General features: G+C 40.2%; 1 long non-coding RNA gene across 1 annotated transcript; it reads right to left on the bottom strand.

Annotated features, from left to right (window-relative positions):
- Positions 1-283: 283 nt before the first annotated feature.
- LOC147911614 (uncharacterized) lies at positions 284-23,141 on the bottom strand. The gene is made up of 3 exons (XR_015550804.1): positions 22,901-23,141; positions 21,621-21,686; positions 284-1,667 (listed from the first exon to the last, which is right to left on the bottom strand). It is a non-coding gene; the product is annotated as an uncharacterized LOC147911614 (long non-coding RNA).
- Between the last annotated feature and the right edge of the window lie 3,960 nt (positions 23,142-27,101).

Genomic DNA, 27,101 nt, shown 5'->3' with positions numbered 1-27,101 from the left:
CTGGAGAAGAGAAAGGATGGTCAGATCCCTGGAGAAGAGAAAGGATGGTCAGAGGGAATTTACCCGTCTATGCCCCATTAATCTAGACCCCTGGTCTTTAAACCTTTTGATTACAAACTCTATAAAAATTGGAGCATGCGCCCCAATATTTGAATATTATTTCACTTATAGAATGATACAGGGGCTTCTGTTCAAACAGATTATGCTCACCAAAAAATGCACCCCCAAACCAGAGTGTTCAAAAGAATCAAGGGTTAATGAAATGAACAATAATTTTTCCAGCTTTATTGAGATATGTGACTTACAACATTGTGTAAGTTTAAGATGTACAATGTGATTTAATACACGTATTATTGAAAATGATTATCACAATAAGAGTTAACACCTCTATCACCTCACATAATTACCTTCTATTTTATGGTGAGAACATTTAAGATCTACTCTCACAGAAACTTTCAAGTATACAGCACAGAGTTGTTAACGAAGTGGCCATTCTGTACATTAGATCCCAGAACTGATTCATCTTATAACTGGAAGTTTGTGTCCTTTGACCAACATCTCCCCATTTTCCCTATCCCTACCCCCAGCTCCTGGCTGCCACCTTTCTACTCTCTGTTTCTATGAGGAAATGAACAATATTTAAAAATTGCTCATTGAGTTGAATCATGCTACACTGGACTTAGTGCACCAGTTTCAATCTATGTGTTGTGTTAATAATCATAATTTGTTTCTCAATTTAGATATAAAGATGCATATAAATAGAAGTTTTAATAATTGCTCCTTGTCCTTCAATAGACAGTCTATGCCCTTATGGGTGCTCACCCCACTTTTTGGACCACCGCCTAAAAGAGGACCATCATGAGTGTAGTCAGGGTGGTAGGCACATTTGCATATTTTGGCAAAAAAGAAAAGAATGAATATATATAAGTATATATATACAAATTTGTCTTTGTCTGAGATTTTAAAGAAAATTAGTGTTGATCCTGATTTATGACTTCTATTGATTGCCTGTATACGTTACCCAAAAGTTAGCAACCTTCCATTCACTTGCGGGAGGAAACAGTGACATTCACATGTGTGTAATACTTTACAGTTTGCAAAACTCTTTTCCAAACTCTTCTTTGGGCCTCACAACAACTGCCAGGAGCATAAGGCAGGTATGCATTCAGTAACCAAATCCTTCTGGTGGGTTTTGTACCAAATACATAAGAGGATCCCTGTCATATACATGAGAAAACAAAGGTTGTCCAGGATTACAGCTCTGTTAGTGTCCTGGGGCTGCCATAACGAACCACAGATTGGGCAGCTCAAAACAACAGAAAATGAGTTTCTCACAGTTCTGCAGATCAGAAGTCTGCGAGGAAGGTGTCGCAGGGCCGCGCTCCCTCCAGAGGCTCCAGGGGAGGGTCCTTCCTGCCTCTTCCAGCTTCTGGGGCTCCAGGCGTCCCTGGGCTGGTGGCCGCCTCCCTCCATCTCTGCCTCCGTCTCCACGTGGCTTCTCCTCTGTGTCTGTGTCTCTCTTCTTCTCTCTCTTATAAGGAGACCTGTCACTGGAGTTAGAGCCACCTTCATCCAGGATGATCTCGTCTTGAGATCTGTAACTAATAACATCTGCAAAGACCCTGTTTCCAATTAAGGTCGCATTGACAGGTTCCAGCTGTTAGGACCTAGAAGTATATTTTTCAGGACATAATTCAACCCCCAACAGACTCAAACTTTTATTCTCCTAAACTAACCTCTTCCCTATTACCCACACTCCTATCTCTACTTCCATTCTTTCACACCTCAGTTTCCATGGTGTACCATTCAATCAATTTGTTGCTTGCAATCTCAACTCCCTGGCATCTCTCATTCCTCTGTGCACATACTGTAAACCCAAATATTAATTGAACCAGACATCCCCCTTTTCAGAAACATATGAAATAAAATAAATTCATTTTATCAACAAAAATAGGTTCAGATCTTGGGCAGGGAACTATGCACCACTTATCAAGCCATGCTGTGGCGGCATCCCACATATAAAGTAGAGGAAGATGGGCACAGATCTTAGCCCAGGGCCAATCTTCCTCAGCAAAAAAGAGGAGGATTGGCAACAGATGTTAGCTCAGGGCTAATATTCCTCACACACACACACAAAAAAAAATGTGAAATGAAACCTTCACCAAATATCAAATAAAGACATTTAAATAGTAATTAAAATTTTAACCCCAGAAATGCAAACAGATGGTTCAATATCTGAAAATCTGACAGTATAATGTACCTTGACAACAGATTTTTAAAAGAAAGCAAAATATATTTATTTGCAGACAATAGGTCTTTTCAGCAAAGAAAAAACTCAAGAAAGCAAATAGACAGAGGCATGGGCATAGCAAGATCCAGGTGTGGATAGAGGAGTTTTAAGGATTAAGATACATTACAAGGCATCATTGCTAATTTTAAAGCTATAGCAATTAAAAGAGTGAAACAAATGGGTAAACAGAACAAGAATCATATAGAATATTACAGCAGAGACATGAATAGTGATTCAGGTGGGAAAGCGTCCTGTTCAATAGGCAGTGGGAAATTTAGATGTATAACTTTTTTTTTTTCCCCAAGTGCCTCAACATTCTTTATTGCATCATTATGCAGATTAGGCGGCCCCTTGGTCATTCTACATTCTACATTCTTACGTTCTACAAGGAAGAAATCTCGATCTATGGGGAGGCCGCCCCAGTGACTCTAGAACCCTCGGTGGCTATGTAGATATAGAACTTACCCCTATCCCATCTCCTGGCTCTTGTGTTGTTCTGAAAACCTCCATGAAGCTCCTCTCATGGAACATCAGCCCACTCTCAACTTCAACCTAACCACTGCACAGACGCTTAGGAGCTCCCCATACGTGGCACCCACTGGAGGCCAGCAAGGTCATCTTTTGACGTTGACTCTTGGTTGAATTTTCAAGATGAACATAGAGTGCAAGAGGCTGAGGACCACTTTAACCACACCCCATGAGTTTCTGTCTTATTGGTGCAGAGAAATAGCGATGTAAATATAGAAGACTGCAGGGAAAGCGTACTGAATCAAATGATTTCTTATCCAGAAAGTCCCAGCAAAGATGACCTTTGCCACTTTATTCCACCTACACAGTGAAATTAAGTATTCACAAAAATACAGTATTTCCCATACAATTTGACAAAGCCCTAAGATGTTATTGATGTTTTTCTAGTGGCTCACTAAACTAATATAGAAAGGACTCTTTCAGAGTTGGTGTAAAATTATATAAAATCATAAATTCAACATTTAAAACCCAAAATATTTGGGGGGAGTAAATAAAATATATTCCTTTATATTTCTTCTATTTTATAGTTTTCCTCCTGATGGAAAAGTTTATGATGAAAAACTGGAAGGAATGAAGGAAGGGAGGGAGGGAGAGAGGAAGTGAGAAGGGAAGGAAGGAAGTGAGGAGGGAAGGAAGGAAGGAAGAAGGGAGGGAGGGAAGGAAGGGAGGAAGGAAGGAAGGAAGGAAGAAGGAAGGGAGGGAAGGAAGGAGGGAGAGAGGGAGAGAGGGAAAGAATGTGTAATTGAAGAAAGCGATCTTATCTGTTGTCTGCGATTATTAGCCAATTTTTCATAGACTTCTCTTTAATTCTGTCACCGATAGTGATAAAATTTACCACTGCAACTCAAGAACATTTTATTGGTAGATGCTTGAATGAATTAGAGGTACTATCTGCATGATATCATAATAATTTCCTCCATTTTTATGGCTCGCCAAAAGCCTAAATCTAGTGGAACACAGTGGTGAAATATGATACCCTCCATCATTCAACCCGGCAAATAATATTTCAAGAAGCAAAAACAAGATTAACAAAACCTCCTGGAAATTTATGTTTTCCAAAGTACTTCATCAGCAGCAGAATATTTTTCCATCCTGTTTGGAGTGTAATTTTCAAAGAAACAGGGAGATGCCGTCAAAATATTAAAATCAAAATAATTAGCTTCTCTGGTCCCTCTTCAGACCTCCAGCTGTGTCAAACAGTTGCACTGTAGTGGATTATTAATCACAATGTCCTCTGCATATTAATTGATCATGGAAATATTTTCATTGTAAATGGCTTGTTTGTAAAAAGCCTGCAGAATGTTAATGGTGTGGTCATATTTGACAAGAAAGAGAACTTTTCTGGTCTCCAATGGTTTAATACATGGATAAGGAATAAGGATAAACGTGGGCTCAGAGAAGACGGAATTAAATATATCCCTAAGAGATACAAAAGCACTCGAAACAGTTCGGGCATAGGAAAGAGGCATTGTTACCATTTCTTTGCCCTCCACAACCTCACCATCCAGTTGAGTGTTGGAAGCAATGAATGACAACATGAAGCTTAAAACCCCCAGTAGAATTAAGGACCCTACCTCACTGGCAAATAGATGGTTTGAAAGATCTAGTTACCAAGTGTTTGATATTTTTTATAATATTTAATCTAAGCATCTTTTTTATCCGGGGGGGGGGGAGGATAATATCTTCCAGCATCAATTTTCAAGAACTGAAGTGACTACTGAACATCGTATATTTCCTGGAGCCTTTTAATGAGAGGAAATGTGTCATTTGTGGAATTTGAATAGGAGGGCTTCCACATAATGTGGGGGGATTTCAAAGATTTCCAATAGTGAGATCATTTTCTTGGAGAAATTGAGAAGCCAGGAAACAGCACCTGTGTGAAATAGAGATGCTTTCCTTCAGAGGGCTGAGCTGTGTCAGTGCTGGAGGCCGTTACCAAATTAGACATTTTTCTGATCTCTAAGGAGGTCCGTGGGTGTCATCAGAATAGATTTGCCTGGATCCTAATCTTTCTGAGATTCTTTTTGATGACATGTTCCTTGGCTTGGGCGCCATGTTGATCTGGTGTTTTAAGAGCACTTGATCTTGGAGTGAGGTATGTAGGTATCACAGAGGGCATCTTTTCAATGAATTCCAAGGTTTGGATTTATGATACAGAGCAGTGGTTCTCAACAGGGGTGATTTTACTCCCCAGGGGACATTTGGCAATAACAGGAGATGCTCTAGGTTGCCACAATTGGTGGTTGGATTAAATGTAAATTAAAATAAAAACAAAATGTTTTCATCAAAAAAAAAAAAAAAATGGATGAGTTGGTGCTGGCATCTAAAGAAAGAGGCCAAGGATGCTGCTAAACATCCTACAATGCGCTGCACAGCCCCGCACAACAAAGATTGATCTGGCCCAAAATATCAATAGTGCCAAGGTTGAGAAACTCTGATATAGAATTGGCATTCCCATTGGAGAGGGGTAATTCTTCTTTTTCTACACTATATTCTAGTATATCTTTATTGTCGTCAAGGTTTTCTTATCAGGGACAGGATTTAGAATGATGAAGCTAGATGAACTTGCCTCTCTCTGGAGACTGATTTCTTCTTTTGTAAGATGGGAATGATTTCTTTACTTCTGTTAAAGAACGGAATTGAAGTAATAACCCATGATAATAGGCATGGGGGTGAGGTAAGTTCCTGACGTATAGTTTGTGTGCTTAAAAGGGTACCTATGTAACAGATCATAGTAATTTACCATGGAGCACTTTCGTACATCCAAATCTCATAGCGTGAAAATAAGACTCTTTAAGTACATGGTGAGTTTCAAATGAGATCACTCAGGTTGATGCCACTACAAAATTGCTCTATCTTTGAATGGATGCAAAAACAAAGAAAACGGTAGTTAACAATGAATTAATTTAGAAGACTAATGTTGGGGCCGGCCCTGTGGCTTGGTGGTTAAGTGCGCGCGCTGCAATGCTGGTGGCCCGGGTTCGGATCCCGGGTGCGCATCGAGGCACCACTTCTCCGTCCATCCTGAGGCCGAGTCCCACATACAGCAACTAGAAGGATGTGCAGCTATGACATACAACTATCTACTGGGGCTTTGGGGGGAAAAAATAAAATAAATAAAATCTTTAAAAAAAAAAAAAAAAGAAGACTAATGTTATTTATCAACAAAATTATTATTAATAAAATAAAAATAAATAACACTATTAAAATATATTAATTAAAAATAATGAAATATATTTTTTAAATGTTTATTAACAAATAAAATGCCTGTGTTGCCTAGGTCACAATTCATTGTGGCCCAAGGGTTATTTTATAAAATTAAGCCAACTTCTTTGATGTGGAGATGCACAGACAGGAATCACTCTGGGATATATTTTTCTTATTTAAACTTATTTGTCTCCCCTTCGCTGTGTGAATAAAAGACCAGGAGTCCTCCTGTGGACTGAGCTGAATCAATTTTCCACAACCACATGCTATGGTAGCAAGGATGCATTTGGTCAGTGAAGCACACAGTCTTCCATCACCTAATCTTAAATCAGTTAAGTCCTTGAAAAGGACCCCCGAGTGCTGAAAATGAAATGTGTGGGTACACACTGATCTGAATGTCAGCTGCATCCTCCAGATATGGTCCCAATAACTGGCCAATGAGAGTATGACCACACAGCATATCTCCCAAGGAGGCTGTCCTAAGCTTTGGACTTATATAGACTATAAATCCAATGTTGTTTTATGTACCTTGTATATAAACCCTTGCACGTGCATCCCAGGAGATTAGGCTCTCCAGTGGCTCTCTGCTTACACAGGGTCATCTCTGCAGGTCTATATTAATGGTTTGTCCTATGCTCAGTTCACCTGCTACTTTTTCTTGAACAAAAGCACCAGCAGAAATGAACAGCAGACTCTCCAGTTCTGCTTTCATGAGATGCTTGGAAACCACACAATTAAATCTTGGGACTAGATGAGCTCTTAGGTCCTTGGATAACTCCAGTTGGGGAGACCCAAGAAAGTAATACCAGATAAGAAAAATTCTAAGATGATCCTCCACGATCCCCGCCCCCTTGTGTACCACAACTTCTCCAAGATACTCAATCAAACATTAATTGCTGTGAAGGGATTTTGCAGTTGTGATTAGGATCCCAAATCCATTGACATTAAGATAGGGAGATTATGCAGATGCACACAACCTGATCACATGAACCTTTAAAAGCAGAGTATTCTCTGGCTGGTGGCAGAAGAGAAAGCCAGAGAGTTGAAGGATGACCAGCATTTGATATGTTGTTGCTGGCTTAAAGATGGAGGAGATCACGTGAGAAGGAACGTGGGTTTCCTTTAGGAGCTGAGAGAGGTCTCCAGCTGATAGCCAGACAGTGAAAAATCAGGGACCTCAGTCCTCCAACTACAAGGAACTGAATTCTGCCAACAGCAAGAATAAGCTTGGATGCAGATGTATTTCCCCAGAGCCTCTGGGTGAGAACTCAGGCTAGCCAATGCCTTGACTTTAGCCTTGTGAAAACATGAGCAAAGGACCCAACCATGCCATCCTGGACTTCTGACCTACAAAACTGTGAGCTAATAAATGGATGTTGTTTTAAGTTGCTAAGTTTGTGGCAATTTGTTACGCAGCACACGCCTGATATGACTATCACGTACATCATTCAACTAATACTTTGGGAAGGATGCTACGTTGTTCAGAAATTTCCAGTTAGGTAACATGAGCACAAGTATCACCAAATTACCAGGAAACTAGATCTCAATTGACGGTCCAAATTCATGCAACCAATGTCAGTGATTGACTGCTGATTGTACAGGTTTTCAATTATTTGCAAACACAGATTTGCTCCTCTTGGTACCAGTGTAAGCAAAAAATTACCTCTTCTTCTAGAAATGCATGAACATTTATAGTTTTGCCTTGAGCTCACTCTGATAATCAGAGTGGATGTAGCTGAACGAACTGGAGAGAACTTCATTAGTAATTATTAAGCATTTCGAAGCAAAGTTCCCATGATACAAACAGTGTTCAGTGGACAGAGGCAAAGTTCCAACAGCAACTACTTCTATAAATCAAACCAATCCCATGAGTTGGTGGTGTGGTAATGGAGAAGTTGACTGAATTACTGCTTAACAGGAATATTGAATCCTTAAATGAACTGTACACTCTCATTTTTAATGGGAGCAAGCAGTAACCAGGCATAATAAAAATAATTGAAATGAAGGTTTGGATCCATTAATCTACTGAGAAGTGCCTTAAAGAATAAGCGAGGCAGAAAAACAGCCAAATGTATATGACAGCCCTTGCTAGATGCCATTTGTGCCTAATGGTCTCAATGGCCACCAATAAAAGAGTGAATAGTAGGGATAATGGGGAATAAAAGTTTAAGACAAATTCTTCCCTAGAAGAAGGACAGAATGCAGAATAGAAAGAGTGATCAATGGAGTAAATGTGTCTCCCCATTGCTCTGTTGAAAAAAAAATGGAGTCTTATATCTACATAACACATATAATTAATGAAGTGACAAAAGTCCTACCGAATGAACAAATCTCTTTTTTTCCTCCTTCCTGCCGCTTATGCCACGTGGAGCAAAAGGTGGATCGGTTTTGTGAGAAATAGGTGCTATTGCCATAGATTTTGTCTGAATCTTTTTCCTGGGATCTGAGAAATATGTGCCCACCTACCATCTTCATGGGTTTCACAGGCTCCCAGAAGAAGGCATGAAAAGTTTGCTCTCCTACAAGACACGATGAAGAGATATAAGAGGCAGCAGAGCATATACGTCACTGTGTTGCCAAACAGGAGCCCATGTTGGATCACTGGGCAGGATCAACATTTTTTGGAATAACCCACAAATCAGATCATGAGTTCCATGATCCATGGTCCTCAATTTACATCAGTGTGATACGTAATAAACTGTAAATTGCTTGGAGGATGTGCATTTACGTGACTAAATGATCGTTTAGTATAGTTATAACATCTCTGGATGGAGATGTGTGTCAATATAGAGCTATCTTTTCTGCAATTATTTCTTAAAAGCATAAATTTAAGCCATCCTATGACAGTTCTCAGGTAATAAATTGTCAGCAGATCCGTATTGCAAAATGTAGTTCAGGCACCAAATCCTCACACAGCTTTGAGAAAATGAATCCCAATATAAGTGAAACAATCTGCACAATTGGAAGACAGGTCTCAAATTTCCCAGAACCTACCCAAGTTATGGTGGACTTACCAGGAAGAGAGTAAAATAGAGTCTGGATTATTGGGGACAGCCACATCGCTCTTTTTGTGTGTGTGAATTAGATGCAAATTTTGATCTCTTGGAACACATTAGTCAGCTTGAAGTAACAATTTGTGAAGGGAAGACACTATCTTTCTTTCATTTCTTCATTTGTTCATGGGTTTCTTCTTCAGAGAATGCCTATAAATGGCTGAACCCCAGGCTGAGGCCTGGCGGCATCATTTTATCTAATGATAAATCCTTATTGAGGGACTTTGATGCACCAGGAACTCTACACAGATAAGTTATTTGCATTCCAGTATGGAAGACACAATATAAACAAACCATAACATCATATACTATATGCAATACGGTATCTTACAATAGACAATGCCGTAATAACATGAAATATGTGAAGTAGGATGAGCTAAGTCCCTCTTCTCGATAAACTCATAGTCTAATAGGGAAAGTTGACAGCTTGGTCAAAGGTTAGTCTAAAAGTGGTAAATGATAAGCTATATGTGTGATGGAAGCCACAGGAATTCTTCATCAGCTCAAGAGATTTCTAGGAAGAAAAGGAAGCCGCTTTATTGATGAATTCTTGGAGGATGGGATTTGAAGTAGGGAAAACACCCAGACACTTAAGTGCAATCAGTTTGAGGAAGCATAATAATTTTAATCCTTGAAGCAAATGAATACATGAATAGTGTCCATAAGCAAAGCCAGAAAGTGAACTGAATGTCCATGTGGACATGACCAAGGAGTTTGACCTTCCCCCTCACATTCTTGAGAGCCATCGCAAGCTTTCAGGCAGAAAGAGTGACCAGCTCATCTCAGTTTTCCCAGGACTCTCAACTTAGCATTGAGCATCCCATGTCCCCAGAACACCTCAGTCCTGGGCAAACCAGGAAGGTTGGTCACCCTAGCTATGAGAGGATGGCATCTCTCCATCTCAGAAATGTTTTCTAAAAGCAGCCTAGACAATAAATTGGGGTCTTGTCACCCAGGATGGCCATGAGGATTCAACTTCAGCAATTGAGTCACTAAAATGTTTGCATTGATACCAAGGCAATGGTTGTGGGATTAGAAAGGATGGAATGAAATCAAGAGAGATTCAGACAGAGCCAACAGAAATCAGAGGCTAACTCAAATGTTTTGAGAGGTGAGAGAGAAAGAGAAATCTCAAGAATGGTTCTGCTTCTGGATTGTGGGGAAGAGTGGACATTCACTGAGTTCATCCAGACAGGGAGTAGAGAAAGAAACATCTGTTATTCCTCTAAACATCAGACTCTCCAGTAGAGGGTGGGTACAAGCAGATACTTTATAAGGGGATATAAACCCCTGGACTGGAACGGGGGCAAGAGGAGTGAGGCAAAAACAATTGCAACGCATTTCAGCACGTACATGTAATTCACCATATTATTTCGTCAGGGGACTGGTCGAATTATTTGCTGCTCTGTTTGCAAGCTCCCTGTTGGTTACAGACACTCAGTGAACTAACATTGATGTTATGTATGAGAATCTGGTCTACATGAACTTTCTCTCATTCCATGCACTAGGGCTCTGCAACTTTTTACAGAGAATTGAAACTCCAAGTGCATCCTACAAGCTGTAACAGGTACAGAAAGAAGAAAAGTAGGTGAAGAAATTGGAAGAGAAGAAGTGAGGAGAAAAATCTTTCTCAGATCATGTGTTATCTTGGACAACAGGAGAAGCAAGTCATAATTAGCAGTCCTTTCTCAAACTTGGGAGGATTCTTGGGAGGGACATTCTTCTACGTGCAGGGTTAAATAACACCCTTAAGTGTAAATTACCCTACAATAACCTGCATCAGTCATGTTCATTGTAGAAACCAACAGAAACCAACTCTTGCTAATAGAAGCTGGAAAGGAATGAATGAAAATAATGTAGAGCAGGGTTTCTTAATCTCAGCCCTATTGACATTTGGGCTAGGTACTTCTTTATTATGAGGGGCTGTCCTGTGCATTGTGGGACATTGAGCATCATCCCCAACCTCTACCTACTAGATACCAGTAGTATCCCCCTGCCCCGAGTTACGATCATCAAAAATGTCTCCAGATATTGCCAAATGTCCCCTGAGAGGAAAATCACCCCCAGATGAGAACTGCTGATATAGAGTGACTCAAAGCATTGCCATAAAAATGGAGAGCAATAAAGAGATGTATGTAGCTGAGCCAGAGCCAAAATTAGCACTAGAACCCTCTGTTTAGGACAGTACTCTGGATGCCAGCATTGCTTGCTAAATGCCATGGACTGCTTTGGGTCTTGCCACTGCCCTCTTTCCATCCCAGCTCTGCAGCTGTAGCTGCCCCTTGCCACCTCGATCATGGCCAGTCAAGATTCTCCATAATCATTGTCTCTCAGAGACATGCTGCAATGGAACAAAATGTTAGAGAATATATCGTAGTAAAATTCCTGAGGCATAGAGAGTTAAGGCATTTAATTCAATGTCAATATGACATTGTGTGTGTGGTTGGCAGGAAGATGGGCAAGGAAACAGGAATGTCTGGGATGAAGATACCACCAATGGAAGAAAGAAATACACACAAACAAATTCTGCAAACCTGCTCAGATAATTTTTGCCTCCCAGAGTCATAAAATCTGACAATTTTAAATTCAGAAGGCTCCAGCATTACTCATATGCAGGAATAATCACCCTTGCCTCTTCACTGGTGGACACTCTTTGGTGGGCATCCAAATGTGATACAGAGCTCTTTACACTTTCCCATTCCCATGCACCCATCACAAGATATTTGAGTGTCCATTCGTCCAATCTTTTTCCTTCCAATCCCTTGATGAGTCAGTCAATCTATTCTTAACTTCTCATGAGACCATATGTATTCTAAACTTAGGACACTCCCTTTTTTTCCTTAAAGCTCTAACAGCTGGGAGAATTTTCCTTTTCTGCTGTCCTCCAAGGCCACTCTTGGGTAAAAGCCTAGTGCAGCTGATGTTCATGTTTGCCTTGCACCAAGATGATCCGTCCCGAAAATGAGCTTGTAGCTTTTCCCTCTCTTCTCAGTGGATTATACAGTACCCTTTACCCAAACCACCATGTGCTGTGAGCTGAGGGATAAGCATTTATGCAATAGTGATGTGTGACATGGGGGTCTGAGCTACTCCCTCATGCAGCTCACTTGTGCCATCTGGTCCTGTCCATATGCAAACACAAGAGTCTCAATTCCATCTAAGACTGGATCGTTGTGGGTTCATCTGACACCGTGAGTCTATAAGTCTGCTAGACTCCAGCTTTTGATGAAGAGTCTGGACATGCACTCATTTGATGCCTAATAGTGAAGTACCTAGTCTTTACCGGGGCCCACTACAACAATAAGAGATGTTTTTTCTAATGGTGTAATGGTCTGGATTGTGCTCCCTGCCCCAAAATTAATATGTTGAAGTCCTAACCCCCAGTGCCTCAGAATGGGACTATATTTGGAGATAGTGTCTTATAGAGATAATTAAGGTAAAAAGAGGTTATTAGAGTGGGCCCTAATCCAACCCGAGTGGTATCCATATAAGAAGAGGAGATGAGGACACAGACACACACAAAGGAAAGACCATGTGTGGACACAGGGAGAAGACGGCGTCTACACGCCAAGGAGAGAGGCCTCAGGAGGAACCAGCCCTGCCCACGCCTGGATCTCAGATTCCAGCCTCTACATCTGTAAGAAATAAACTTCTTTTGTTTAAGGCACCCAGTCTGTGGTATTTTGTTACAGCAGCCCCAGCAGACTAATTCCAATGGTGTCTCTCTCTCCTGCAGATGGCTTACTCAAGAACTCTAGACCCCTGTGCTGCAATTCTCCCACTGGGGCTTGGCATAATATGGCATCTTTTCCCTTCATCGATTCCTCCAACAGCATAAGATTTGCAGATTGTTTGCTCCAAGTGGCAAGATTGCTTGCTTCACTGCCTGGACCCATGGCTTGCATCATTGCCTCATCTGCTCTGGGACGCCATAAATTGGCCATCTTATGTGTCTCCTGGTGACACATGAGCCAAGCATAGTATTCCAAGGCATGAAATGTGTTGCTTCTAGAATCCAAAGAGGCCTTCCAGGAATTGTGCTACCTTGTACATGCTGACATGGGCAGATGCAACAATTTGTCTTCTGGCTTGGACGGACTTCTTGGTATATACCTGACCACTGGACCTCTAAAAGTGTTTCAGACAGAGCAGATCTCTGTCTGAATCTTTGCAGGATTATCTCCCACCCTCCCTAGCACATATCTTACCAAAGTTCCCAGCATGCTGGCCACCTCTGGCTCATCCAGACTAATCAATCTACTATCATCAATGTAATGGTTCAACGTGATGTTCAGATGGTGTGGTAGTTAATTTTACGTGACTGGATCGGGGGATGCTCAGAGAGCTGGTTAAACATGGTTTCTGGTGTGTCCACGAGAATGTTTCTGGATAAGATTAGCATTTGAATCAGTGGACTCAGTAAAGTAAATCTCCCTCCCCAATGTGGGCGGGCATCATCCAATCTGTTGAGGGCCTGAATAGAACAAAAGGCAGAGGAAGAAGGAATTTGCCCTTTTTTTCTGCCTCACTCCTTGAGCTGGAACATCTCGTCCTCTCCTGCCCTTGGACTGGGATTTACACCATCAGCTCCACTAGTTCTCAGGCCTTTGAACTCGAACTCAACTACATCGTTGGCTTCCCTGGGTCTCCAACTAGCAGATGGCAGATCGTGGGACTCCTCAGCCTCCGTAATTGCCTGAAACAATTCTTCATAATAAGTCTCCTTTTATATCCTATTGGTGTTGCTTCTTTGGAGAACCCTGATGAATACAGATGGTCCAGATTCTTTTTTCTTTTTCATGATAGAGGGTCATGAAAAACCCTCTTGGGGACCCCACAAGCTCTTCAATCAATAGTTTCCACATCAGAAAAACAAGCCTAAGTCTGGAAGCTGGGAAGGGCCCGTGACTCTCAGGGAAGGGAATAACTGCTCCCAGCCTCCTCATTATCCAACATGGTTCATTCTGCTGGTACAGGCTGAGCACTGCCTTCATTAGATGCCCAGGCGTTTTGCTCCACAGACATCTCCATGTCTTTCTGTGAGTCAGAATCCCTGATCCAATATGACTGATCTTTCTGGTCATTTTGATATGTGTGACCCGCGGCTACTGGCAGATAATGTCCACAGTGTCTATATTACTTCAAGTCCTATCAAGACACCAATTTCCGTCAGTATTTCTCCTACCCTCAGCCCAGAAGACCACCACTGGACTGTTGAGTGACGGTGGGGCCCTCACACCAACTCATTGCCACATTCTTGGTAAATGATGCTTCTTGTTCTCCTTGCTGTGGAACGCAAGCATCAAACAGGTCTTCCATTCCAGCATGTCCACTTCTCTTACCCTTTACTCCCGTCTGCTGCCATCTGCCACAGCAATTCTGGCATTTCAAGTTTGCTCAACTTGCGCCAATGTTCTTTCCATGAATCCAGTGGAAATCCTGATAGGAAGTCACACTATCTTCTCAGCTACTGGCCAGTGTGTTAAATCCAGGATCTCAGAAGAACACTCTGAAATCAACAAACTCTGGTCCCGGATTATGTTCCATTTTGTGGGTCAAGCCCCCAAGAATTCATTCTCACTTGTACGCTCCTGGCTGGACAGCTCACATTGACTCTGTGGCACAGCCTCTTCTGGGTAGATCTACCTCTCCCTTATCAGACCTAATATCATCCCTGCTGGGATACACTGAGACTTACTCTAGTTATCAGCCTGGAGGTCACAAGGAAAGATGGAGACACAGCCTGAGGGGGCAGATCCAGCCTTGCAGGGGATAGATCTCTATGTGGTCTTCTAAAACAGGGGACTTCTCGCTCTGCTAGGGTAATGGGATCTTTCTACAGGCTCAGGAATTTCAGGAGAGTCTGAGTACTCAAAACTATGGGAGCATTCACCCAAATGTCTCTATCTCATATGTTAGAGTCCCAGATTTTCACAACTAGGAGCCTGACCTTGGCTTTAGAGATGAGACTTAATTGGAAATTTAACCTTCTATGAAGTTCAGCCAGTTGGACTTTTGGGTCCTAGAGTGGGTCCTGGTTTCTCTGCCTTCTAGTTGAGATGATAGTTTCTTTGTGTGCCACCTAAGGGCATCTCTGACTTTCATACTTGGCTTCTAATTGGCTGTTAGTCCCCTCAGTTGTTCCTTATTCTTCCGTCACACATCAGTGGTACTTCACAATATCCCCACAATGCCGTCTTGCCATAGCTACTATTTTCTCCATGCCTCTAAAACTCCCACGTAAGTACATCCTTCCGACGGTACACCATCAGAAGTCATCACCAGCGAATGTTTTCACACCTGGACCATCTCTTTGCACCAGGCACTGCCTGTGTTCCACCTGCCATAGCAATGGAGTCCTCCTTCCCAGCCAGGTGGTGAGTGATTCATATTCTAAACGCGATCCTGTCGCCGTATCTCAGACCTCTCCAGGTACCAACTCTTATAGGTGGTCTTCTCCAGAAGTGGGCACTGACAGATGGATTTTGGGGTGCAAGATGTTTACAAGAGATCAACACTTGTGAAAAGAAACATGACTGGGCAGAGAGAGAAGTCGAACTGTGAAGCAAGTCCAACAGATTTTCCCCAACATAGAGCTGAGCTCTGAAGTGAGCGTTGCCCAACATTGAGAAGTCAAAATGCCCAATCCTTTATAGCCCAGATTCCATCACTGGACATAGGCTGCCTCTAGGAAGGACAGAACTTCAGGAAAGGTAACTCTCTGCCACTGAGGCCAACCCTGGCCAGCAAGTTCTTCCATGAGGAGGAGTCTAGGTGGTCCATTGCAGGAGGCATTGTGGATTTTTCATCTGGAAAATTAATATACAACCCAGTCCCTGTTCATGGGCATTTCCTAAATGAATGAGTTAGCATACAAGCAAACAGAGTTATAAACATCATATAAGAGGGTTATTTTCAGAATCATAGGACTGGGTTAGTGATTGTTTTCCTTTGTTTCTGTAAGATTTTACAGGCAGTTAACTTGAGTATTGTCCTGGGGTTCAATTTGTTCCACTCTCTAGTCTCATTGTGATTCATTAAATATCATGCATGGGGCAAACACTCACCCACAAAAGTATGTAGAAGAGTTACTTCAGAGAATTGTCGGTAAAAGAAAAAAAAAACGGTGTGTAGTTAAGGCAGTCTGTTTAACAAATATTCACACCCCTGAGGATTCACCCTTGCTTTTATTTTCACTCTCATTGAAACAAAAAGAGCATCATACATTGCTAGTCCCTTTCGATGTCACACATCCTTGACCATTTGTGGCTCATTTAGTTACTTCAATGGCTTGAACATCCGTTACTGAAATCTTTATTAATCAAACTAACAACTAATGGAATCATACAAACAAAATCTGTACTCATTTTACATTTATTTTCCTTCAAACAAAGGCCATTAGTGTGTCCTCTAAAAGATCTGAAACCAATTTTTTTAGCTTAAGAGTGGTGTGATCTTTGATAATTAATACACACTCTGAGTTTAACCCTAGGATTCTGAAAATAAAGATATTTCTCTGCCTAACACACCAGTTGCTGAGGCTTCAACAAACCAATGGGTGTGAACGTGCTTTGTAAATTTTAGCGGCTATCAAAATGTGAGGACCCTGGAAACAGAGTTCACAGTCCTTTTTGGAACTGAATCTTAAAGGGTTCCCCTGGTTTTGATTTAGGTCGTGATTTCATGGCTCTCAACCACCCCCTCTGAATTTGCCTACCCATAACCAGGAGCCTTACAATGAGTAGTCAATGGGAAACCCATATGGTAGGCAACAAAACCTGCTCTCAGAAAACTGCGTTGGTACCTTCCGGAGAGCAAGCTGTAGTCCTGTGTAATTGAGGCTGTCTGATTTTATATGTCTGCGTGTGTGTATGTGTGTGTGTGTGTGTGATTGTTAATCTTAATTGTCAACTTGACTGGGCCATGGGGTGCCCAGATTAAACATTATTTCTGGGTGTCTCTGTGAGGGTGTTTCCAGGTGAGATTAGCATTTGAACTGATGTACTCAAGTAAAGCAGATTGTGCTCCCCAATGTGGGTGAGCCTCATATAATCAGTTGGGGGGCTGGATAGAACAAAAGTCAGAAGAATGAGGAATTTTCCCCTTTTATCTCTGCCTCACTGTTTAAGCTGTGATATCTCATCTCATTTTCTCCTGCTTTTGGACTGAGATTTATACCATCAGCTCCCCGGTCCTCAGGCCTTTGGACTTGGACTGAATTATACCACAGGTTTTCCTAGGTCTCCAGCTTGCAGACGGCAGATCATATCATGTCTCAGCCTCAATAATCACGTGTATCTCCTATTGGTTCTGTTTCTCTGGAGAACCCTGACTAATGCCATATATGTTCAGATATACGTAATCACTGAATTGCTAACGGATATGTAGCAAATTGAAGAAAACCAAAAAAACTCCACGTGTAGGAAAATACACCATTTCTTACTACTTCCCATAAATGTGATCTGGCAGATTAAAACTACTATTTGACATGTTCCAATCCACACCTATGGCAGGTAAGAGATCATTTTTATCTTATTCCAAAGTCTGCTTCTAAATACCACTTAACCCTGTGTTGTTCACATGAGTTTTCAGTAAGAACGCTTATCTTTTCAAAGATTGCAGAAAGTCACTGCAGGAATAAATGCTTAAGACCTTTTGCAATTTCTCATCTAGCAGGAACTTTCAATTTGTTTTATATTGGTGAAATAATCTCTATTATTTCTTCTCTTTCTAGTTCTGAGTAAATTCTTCACATTTGCAACGCCGGTGTACAATTCCCGGCAGTACGTTGTTTATGTACATATCTTGTATTATATATCTTGTATTACCGAAACAGCAGGAATGAGAAAGCAGGCCTCCTAGACAAGAAGGATTATACCTCAGCCAGTTATCTAGTGACCTTCATGTAATGCACGTAACCAACTGCAGGCACAAGACAGCAAAAGGAGTCGGGGCCAAAAAAATAAGAAAAAAGTCTGCCAGGAGCATGTGAATTTTACCTTGGAGACAACGGGCCATCACCCTCATACCTTTATCAGGCAACTATCTGTAAAGTCAGAGAGATTAGAAGCTATGGCCAGGAGGCTGACAGCAGCGCAAATTAATGGCTAAGAACAGAAAAAGCAGGAACAGAGAACATAGTCACCCAAAGAATTATTAAAACAAGACGGTTTGGAAGCATTCAAAGTTGCTGGAACAGCCCTCCCCAGCACAGGTGGCACCAAGAACGTCACTACATAGGCACCTACTTCAATTCCTCTAATGTCGTAATAACACCCATGAGTAGAAACAGGTTAAACAATGTTGCCCCATTGCTTTTAAGATTGCAGAGAAGGAAAGATACACTGAGGGCTTGAAGAGCTCCCAATGGCCAAATCTGGGAAACTTGGAGCAACAAAAATAATGATAGTAGTGGATTATACTCATAAAAAATATAATATCCACAAACCTGTACTGATATAAATAATTACCCAGATAAATAAATCAATGGGGGAGAAGGGATAGCTCTTCCTTACAGTACAAATCCAACTGATAAATGTGGAAGGAATGTTGGAACAAGAAAATCACAATAATTATCACAGATGAGAGTCATCAATAGAGGCTAAGATAAGTGGTCAACGGTATGATGAGAAATGGGATATTTGCACAATTCCAAAGTATCTAACCACAAATACTTATTAGTGGAATAGAGGGAAAATGGTAACATTACAAAGGCAAAACCACCTTAAACAAATGATCAAAGTTAATATCATTAATAATGAGATATATCAACATCATTGAGGATATGATACTCTGAGAAGGAACCAAGGTCACTTCTGTAGTATCCTGGCCAAAAATGCATAACCTTAATCTAGTATGATGTGCAAACGTCAGATTAACACAAATCGAGGGGCATTCTACAAATTAAATGGCCTGTACCCTTCAAAAATGTCAAAGTCATAAAAGAAAAAGAAATCACAGATGAGAGTAGACTAAGAAGGCAGGACAAGTAAATACAATGTGGGATCCTAAATTGGACTTTGAGACAGAACAACAACATCACTGGTGCAATCAGAGAAATGTGAACATCTGTAGATTAGTTCACAGTGTCATAGCAATGCCCATTTCCTGCTTTCAATAATTTTCCCACAGTTAAGACAGATGAATGAAAAGAATACAAGAATTCTCTGTGTCATTTTTTACAAGTGAAAAATTATTTGAAAATGGAAAAGTTAAAAGACAATAAAAAGTACACAAATACTGGGGCCAACCCTGTGGCCTAGTGGTTAAGTTCAGCGTGCTCTGCTTCAGTGGCCCAGGATCAGTTCCTGGGCGTGGACATATACCACTCATCAGTGGCCATGCTGTGGCAGTGACCCACATACACACTAGAGGAAGATTGGCACAGATGTTAGCTCAGGGCAAATCTTCTTCAGCAAAAAAAAAAAAAAAATTACCTATGGACAAAAATAATAATAATAAGTGCAGAGAAGGAAGCAATGCATTTTGGAAATATCCATGGCATTTCTGACATTTTCTGTATAAAATCAGAAAGATTAGGAGCTATGGCTAGGAGGCTGACAGTAGTGGAAATTAATCATTAAAAGCAGAAAAAGGAGGAAGACGGAATATAGTCACTTAAGTCCAGAAGTATTCAGAGATGCTGGGATCTTCCTCTAATAAATGTTGTTGGTATTATTTTTAAGAAAAGAAAAATTGTTTGGGGCCTGATAATGTCCAGCTAATGCTATCATATATTTGTGCCATCCATGAATATTCATGCAATATTCATTTTCTAGAAGATGTTTTAATTCACAACTTAGTTTGGGTTATTTCCTACTTTGCCAGAAATATCAGTCAAAATCCTAAACATACTTCTCTATCCAATCCAACCTTTGTCTAATTCATAAACTCTTTCCTATTGAACCCTCATCATACTGTTACACTCTTAGGACACACTTACCTTATTCTATTTCAGTATCTTGGGATAGAAGTAGTGTGTGGGATCTTTCAAATGCCAGTCCACCCATGGGCTCCCTGACGACATCCTTCATGAGACATCTCTTATCCTAGGAATGTTTTAGAGCCCTTTTGGGGGGAGGGGGGATGTTTCTCATGGTGGAAATGGGTACCACGGACAGCTCCATGAGACATCTCTGGTTGATACCACAGCAACTCATTATCTATCATCAAATCACTTACTTAAAAAGACATCTGCTTTCCAAAGGTTGCATCAAGGGCAATGTCCTGGGTCACCACCTCCATCTCTCTCCCAAAGAGAGAATGGGGCTTTAGCCCTAGAACTTTCTTTCATCAGAAGCAGCAGTTGAGGTGGCATTAGCCTAGGGCAAAAAGAGTGGGTTTCCAAGGACTAATGTTTGGCAAACTATATGCTAGAATAAACATCTCTATATACTCCATGGATCTACTTTAGGAAGTATTTTTCCCTTTGTGATGGTTTTCTCAATACCAATGGTATGCTCAGGGGAACCCACAACAAGAAAACCATCCTTAGCCAACTGGCAAGTGATAAGGGGCACCCTTTTTTCAAAGGGCTAGAAGACAAAAAGAACATGCTAGAAGGATAACCATCAATCCCACACTGGCAGGTAGGCCTCCTGCTTTTACTTCATCCATTAACTTTTTCATTGTTCCCACTTGGCCTGGGCTCATTGAAGTGGTTGGAAATGGAGGAAAGTGAGGAAGAATAGAAGACCTTCCTCAGCTGGGAATATGGAGCAAGAGGAAACCACCACACTTATCAAATGTCAATCCTTTGCTTTGCAGGGAGGTGGGATCCAGACTTTTATGGCAGATACACATCATGTTCATAGGATTGTGCCAGACACCCCAAAATGTGTGGAACAAGGTCCCTGAATATGCAATTTGATAATGCTGCTTTCCATGTGGGGCAGGCTGCAAGTGGGTTTCACGGTATCCCATTTGATTCTTCACTAATTTCACAGAAATCAGGCTAATTGTGATAAATATCTTCATACACTGCAGAATGTGTGAATAAAGCAATCTCTGTTGATAGCAGTTATTCCATGTTGCCATGTGAACGTGTAAACACTCCAACTTCAGAAGCATAGGTAGCCAAACTCTGCTCTGCTGCATTTCTCTGTTTTAATCATATACAGAGAGCAGGGCCATATGTCGTGGCAACGCTCTGTTCTCTAAGTTGCCAGCCTACCTGTTTGCCATTTGGAATTAAAAGATCTAAATGCTGCTGGAAATTGAATTGGCTCCTCCGCACTCAACCCAATGCAGACAAATTCTGAATGTTCAAACAGTGATCACACATCATTTTCTACCATCCTAAATCCCAGGGCTAATTTTCCAGTGGCCTATAGTAACTTGGGAGCTGATGAGAAAGATAGATACCCTACATTTCCAGGTACCACAATATTACTGAAAGGGTACTGAAAGATATATGTCTCAATAAAGAAAATTAGGATGCAGAAAGAATAAAGATGTTCCTCCTGTGGTACATAATAGCTCAGGAGTTAATTCCACCAAATCATCTGAGAGTATTTCTCAGCCTTATATCCCAGAGAGCTTACATTTTGAGGTCTTCAGAACCAGAGGGTGCCACCTGCTTCCTGGATGTGCCAACCACTGGGAAAGCTCTGAGATAGAAAGAAAGAAGGGAAAATAAATACTGAAACTTGATAGCGAAGATACCAAAAATAAAATTCTGAACATACTATCTTTAGTGCAGTAGTGTGGGTTCCCAAAGAAACACCCCCTGAGACAAGGATCTTAGAACAAACCATTATTTGAGACAGGAGCCCCGGAGACACCAGAAGACTAGTGTATTAGTTTTCTAGGGTTGTTGTAACAAGAGGCCACAAAATTAGTGGCTTGAAACAACTTGAATTTATGCTCTCACTGTTGTGGAGACCAGAAGTCAGAGATCAAGGTGGCGCAGGGCCAGGCTCCCACTGGATGCTCTAGGGGAGGGTCCTTCCTGCCTCTTTCAGCTTGTGGGGGCTCCAGGAGTCCCTTAGTTTGTGGTTGCCTCCCTTCCATCTCTACCTCACCTTCACGTGGCTTCTGGTCTGTTAGTGTGTCTCTCCTCTTCTGTCTCTTATGAGGACACTTGTCATTGGACCTGAACCACCTTAAAAGAGTAAGACCTCATCTTAACTAATTGCATTTGCAAAGACCCTCTTTCTGAATAAGGTCACATTCTCAGGTTCTGGGTGGACACAAATTTTGAAGGACACCATTCCACCCACAAGAAACAGTGAGGAATATGTTTCTTATGATGGGTCACCATCAAAAACATTTGAAAGCCACGGCTCAAAATGCCACTCTTGGGCTCATGACAGTCTGTTCTGTCAAGACTGTATCATTACACATTGTCCTCCAGGATCTCATGTCTGTCTTCTAGTGGAGAAGTTTTTCCTCTAGGTTTCTGAAGATAAAATAGTAAATTTGATGGATTTCCACCTCCCCTTGCTATGTTCTCATTCTTCTCCCCAAAGTCGTGGTCCTTGCAAAAATAATGAATAGAGGATGTTTTGCCTCCAAGAATATATTTGTTCTGACTCTATCTGTACCTTCCCTCATTAAGAGAAGACTATCACAGTGGTGGTTCATGAAAGACACAACTAGATCATTTGTTCTCTCTCTCTGATGTCTTCTATGGAGGGAGAAGCAGAGAAACACACGCTCAAGTGCTGGTGGAAAGCAGGTCCCGCAAATTCCCTATGCCTCTATCCACATGATGCTAAGAAGATAAATAGGCCAATAAGAAGAAACCAAATTGGTTGTTTGGCACCCTCCAACATCCAACAGCTGGCTGCTTGATTGAATCGTTCGCATTTCGTCTACTCACCCTTGGTAGTGCCTCATCAAGACAATTTGCAAATGGCAAGTCAACAGAAAGTGCCTTGATGCAGAAATTCTTGAGTACGTAGAGCTTCCGTCAACCATCTCTGAAACATGTGAACATCGGGACTGTGTGCTCCAGAGTTATATTATGTAGGCTTCATCATCTTGCATTGTCTTCAATTTCTTCCATTGTGCTTACAGAGCCTAGGACACATAGTGCTTGAAATGAACTTGTTCTCTTCACCACGGGCCTAGAGATGAGATGAGAAAAGAAAAATGAGTGAGTAGGTTCCTCCTGGGTTACTTGTTCACCAACCCATCCATTTACTCATTCACCCACCCATCCATTTATTAAACAAACATGTACCACCTCCTATAAAGTGAACAATTGTGGTAAGGTCTCCTGAAAGCTTACCGGTTGATATAGGGCTTGATGTATTCCCACTTTTCTAAAGCAAACTGAAAATAGTAAATACTAAGAGCATTCCTCAAGATTAGAGAGCTAGTAGACAGCCATGAAACTACCTCCCAGAAGGAGCTGGCTCCCTTCAAAGACCATATCCTCCATCATCCCAGGGTGCGTGCACTCTACAATCACCCATGTGGAGGGCAGCTAACATAAAATATCCCACTCCTTACAATAACCCATGAGCTTTCCTTTATTGTTTCTATTTTGAAAATAAGTAATTAAGCCTCAAAATTTTTTAAGTCAGCATCCTCATGATCACATGAACTGAGAGGCAAGCCCAGGCTACCTGATTCTGAATTGTAATATATTTTATTCCATGAAATTGCATGTGATATCATTTTTCCAGTAGACTTTAATTCACCTGCTATTTATTTAGAGCAAATTTTTATCCCCGAATAATTCCCCACACCCCTTTTCCCCTTTGCCATGTACCTATGCCCCTCTCTTCACTAATAGCTGTTTTCTCAGGGATAAAAAGTATTACTGATTATAAAGTAAAATTAAAAGGGACATACTCCGTGGTGAACAAATCATAAATTGAAATATGAATAAAGATAAAATTAAAATAACTTTTAATTAACCTTCCAGTAGCATCTACAGTTACATGACCCTTCATTAATATAGAGAATAGTTGTGTGTATTTGGATATATATTTTAATGCTGAAAATTTACCCCAAAAGATGTACCTATTCTTTTTAAAAAAATTAAAAATTATGTAAACTTATTAACTATTCTAGACTACTAGTAATTTTGTTATTGCTATAAATTGATCTTCAATTACCTGCCTCACTCTGTTCTATGTCTAAATAACCATCCTTCTATGACTCTCTTCATCAAGTTATTTATTCAGAAAAGTATTCAGAATAGATGCAATTGAAAGAAAAAAAGAGCTGGCTTTTTTGCTGCATTGGAGAAAGAAGGGCACATAATTTTGATAAGTTCGTTAAAGAAGAAATAGTGGCTGAACACTCTATGGCAAAAAATCCTGGAGAGACCCAAATTAACACAATTTGTGACAGAAATACTGTATCAGCACCTTTTGCAATGCAAGAGTAAGAACTCAGATCTACATCAGTTGTTCTTTTGAAGCTCAATTCTCCATCGATCTTTTTCATACTTTTGACAAATAACAGAGATCGTGAACTATTTGGAGACAGAAAAATAAACAATCAGCCTACACCTGTAAAGGGGAAACCACTCGGTTATAGCAACATAAGGTGCAGGTCAGCTCTGTTTATTTTGAGATGGGTCCAATTACGTTCAGCTTTGGGGAACGGAGTAAATGCAATTAGTTATTTTAAATCACAGAGTGCATTTTTATTACAAATTGGAAACACAGAGGAATAGAATAGGTTTGCTCTGCAGGACCTTGCACAGATCATATGTGGATTACAAGACCACTCACACCTGTAAGAGTATTGCCATAAGAGTAGCTCCATCCAAGGCAGAGATTAAAAGTCCACAGCTAATAAGGATGGATTTCCTCCCTGCCATCCATCTCCCTGCACTCATTTCTGTTATCACATGTGAACCCTACTCTTGTCACATACCATGCTCATCATCCATTATTAAAATAGAAGTCTCCAAGTCACAAGCAGAAGCATAACTCATATGCATTTTTCTGAGACAAGTGGAAATTCCATTTCCAGGGGGCAATAAGAGTCCAAGGACCAGTTGGAACCCCAGGATTCTGTTGGTGGGGTGCAAAATGGTGCAGCTGCTATGGAATTCTAACTCTAAACAATCAGCCTACACCTGTAAAGGGGAAACCACTCGGTTATAGCAACATAAGGTGCAGGTCAGCTCTGTTTATTTTGAGATGGGTGCCCTTTGTACCTGTAAACCAAGCCTTCTGCCATTATTTGAATGTTTCAATACCTTGCCGGTGGCATCAGTGTACAGAATTCGTGTAAAATGGGAAATGCTCATGTTATATAAGAGAGGAGAGATTCACAATTAACACAAAGATAGGAAGCTTTATGCAGGCCATTTGAGTCAATCAGATATTCATTGAATTTGAGCCATGGACTGTGTTCTCAACTGGGATCAGAAAAAGTAGAATGTGTTGAAAGATCATGCTGGAAATGCACCATTCAAAAGGGTCTAAAAGATGACCTGTCATTGTGAATTTTATATATGTGTTTATACACACATATGGACACAACATATAAACATATAATAAAAATACATATCAAAATAAATTGTATTAAAAATAGAATTGCATTACAAATGTAAATAAATTGAAATAAACAAATGGGACTACATCAGACTAAAAAGCTTCTGCAAGGCAAAGGAAACCATCAACAAAATGAAAAGACAGCCCACCAACTGGGAGAAAATAGTTGCAAATCATATATCCAACAAGAGTTTTAATTTCCAAAATATATAAACTCATATAACTCAACAACAAAAAAATGAACACCCTGATCAAAAAATGTGCAGAGGATATGACAGATATTTTTCCAAAAAAGACATACAGATGGCCAAGAGGTATATGACAAGATGTTCAACATCATTAATTATTAGGGAAATGCAAATCAAAACTACAATGAGATGTCACCTCACACCTGTCAGAATGGCTATAATTAACAAGACAAAAAATAACAAATGTTGGAGAAGACATGGAGAAAAGAGAACGCTCATACACTGCTGGTGGGAATGCAAACTGGTGCAGCCACTATGGAAAACAGCATGGAGACTTCTCAAAAAATTAAAAATAGAAATACCATATGATCCAGCTATCCCACTACAGGGTATTTATCCAAAGAACGTGAAATCAACAATACAAAGAGATTTATGCACTCCTATATTCATTGCAGCATCATTCACAATAGCCAAGACATTGAAGCAACCCAAGTGCCCATAAACCCATGAATGGATAAAGAAGACGTGGTATATATATATGTATATATAATGGAATACTACTCAGCCATTTAAAAAGACCAAACTATCCCATTTGCAACAACATGGATGAACCTTAAGTGTATAATGTTAAGTGAAATCAGCCAGACAGAGAAAGACAAACACCGTATTATTTTGCTCGTGCGTGGAAGATAAACAAATACGTGGACAAAGAGAATAGATTAGTGGTTACCAGAGGGGAAGGGGGTTGGGGGAGGGCTAAAGGGGTAAAGGGGCACATATGTAGGGTGACTGACAAAAACTAGACTATTGGTGGTGAGCCCGATGCAGTCTATACAGAAACTAATGTATAATGATGTACATCTGAAACTACAATGTTATAAACCAACAAAATAACTTTAAAAATAAATAAATTGTATTAATTATATATCTTAAAAATAAATAAATTGTATTAATTATATATCTTATGAAATATATAATTATATATAATATCTATATGTACTATGCAGTATCTATATTTTTATACATATAATAAAATATGTACATTATAGTAATATGCTTATATTATATATAAATATACAAATAGTAAATATGCTTTATTAATATAAATATACAGTAAAAATACAAATATAATTTAAATAAATTGTATTAATTATATATTATGTGTAATATATAATTATATATGTGATATCTATATGTAATATCTATATTTTTATAGGTATAATAATATTTGTGCATTATAGAAGTACAGTTATATTACATACAAACATATGAGTAGTAAATATGTTTTATTAATATGAATATAGGATATATAAATTGTATTTTCTATATAATTAATATAGATTGGAGTGACATAAATTTATATGCATATGTT

The sequence above is a fragment of the Ceratotherium simum genome, chromosome Y (assembly GCF_057802395.1).
Source record: "Ceratotherium simum simum isolate JZ-2026a chromosome Y, ASM5780239v1, whole genome shotgun sequence".
NCBI classification, from domain to species: Eukaryota; Metazoa; Chordata; class Mammalia; order Perissodactyla; family Rhinocerotidae; genus Ceratotherium; species Ceratotherium simum.
This window is presented reverse-complemented; position numbering and strand designations above follow the sequence as displayed.